Raw genomic sequence first — 1,914 nt, 5'->3', positions numbered from 1 at the left:
CATGGTGGTATACGCCTTTAATCCACCACTTGGGGGGCAGAGGCAAATAGATTTCTGTGAGTTTGAGGCCAGCCTGGTCATTATAACAAGTTCGAGGACAGCCAGGAATCTGCAGCAAGATACTGTCTCCAAGTAAATAAATAAATTTTAGCAGGGCAGTGGTGGCACATGCCTTTAATCCCAGCACTTGGGAGGCAGAGACAGGTGGATCTCTGTGAATTCAAGGCCAGCCTGGTCTACAGAGCGAGATCCAGGAAAGGCGCAAAGGTACACAGAGATAACCCTGTCTCAAAAAACCTAAATAAATATTTAAAATCAAACAATATAGACAGGGATGTTGAAAGAGAGTTTTCTCTTCTTTCCACTTAAGATAGGCTCCATTAATCACTGGTGGAAAACCCTCCTAGACCCTACAGCACATATATACCTACTTTCTTTTTCTTGTTTTTTGTGGTGGGCACAGGCTCTATGTAGCTTTGGCTGGCCTACTACTCGCTTCGTAGTCCAGGATTGCCTTGAATGTAAACAATCCTCCTGCCTCAACCTCCCAGGTGCTAGAATTATAGCATGGGGTACACCATCATGCCCAGACAAAACATTCTCATCCTCTTTCCTCCTCCTTTTCCCCCAAGTACTGGGAGTTGAACCTAGGCCTTGTGCATGGCAGGCAAGTTTTCTATATCTGAGTCATATCTAGCACCATTTTCCAATGTGGTTAACATACTATTATTTTGATTTTTGCTTTTTAATCATCTGTCAGTACATCAGAGTCAGCTCTCCATGCCAAGACATAATAGTATCTGCATTTTACTTATGACTATGATTTGCTGATGTTACCTGGAACAAATTGTTTAAATTCTCTTGGGCTTGGTGTGTACAGTGTCTAAGAGAGAGTCACAGGACTTCTGTTATGACTACATGAGTCAAAATATGAAAAGCATCTTGTATTTTGTCTAGATATATAGTAAGTGCTCAAAAATATGAGTGCTCAGGCTGGAGAACTAGTTCAGTCATTAAAGAATGGGCCTGCTAAGCATGAAAAGCTGAGTTCCATCCTCAGAGGCAAAGTATTTTTTAAAAAAGCCAGGTATGAGGGACTGGAGAGATGGCTGAGTGGTTAAGAGCATTTGCTGCTGCTCTTGCCGAGGGCGCAGGTTGGGTTCCCAGCACCAGCATGCTGACTCAACTGTCTGTAACTTCAGTTTCAGGAATCAGACACCATCTTCTAGCCTCCTCAGGCACCAGGCACACCCAAGGTACACATCAGGCACATAAAATAAACACACATACAATAAAATATCTTTTTTTAAAAGCCAACTGTGATGCTACATGCTTTTAATTTCAGGGATGAGTGTTGTTGGTTGTTTTACACTTTTGGGGGCCCGCCACCCAGCTCCCAAATAAATCCACATGGAGTCTTATTATTACTTATAAATGCCCGGCCTTAGTTTGGCTTGTTGCTAGCCGGCTTTCCTTAACTTAAATCATCCTGTCTACCTTTTGCTTCTGGGCTTTTGTCTTTCTCTATTGTATATACCTTTCTTTCTTTCTTCCTTCCTTCCTTCCTTCCTTCCTTCCTTCCTTCCTTCCTTCCTTCCTTCCTTCCTTCTTCCTCTGGTTGTGTAGCTAGGTGGCTGGCCCCTTGAGTCTCTCTCCTTCTCTGGCAGCTAGATCCTCTTGCTCCTCTCTCTCTCTCCCAGATAGCCCCGCCTATCCTTTCTCCTGCCTCAAATTGGCCATCAGGTGTTTTAGACAGGCAAAGAATCACAACTTCACAGAGTTAAACAAATGCAACATAAAAAAATGCAACACATCCTTGCATCATTAAAGCAAATGTTCCACAGCATAAACAATTGTAACACATCTTAAAATAATATTCCACAATAGATGAGGAGACAGAGACAGATGGGTCCC

Source organism: Onychomys torridus, chromosome 4 (assembly GCF_903995425.1).
Source record: "Onychomys torridus chromosome 4, mOncTor1.1, whole genome shotgun sequence".
Lineage (NCBI taxonomy): Eukaryota > Metazoa > Chordata > Mammalia > Rodentia > Cricetidae > Onychomys > Onychomys torridus.
Note: the sequence above shows the minus strand (reverse complement) of the source record.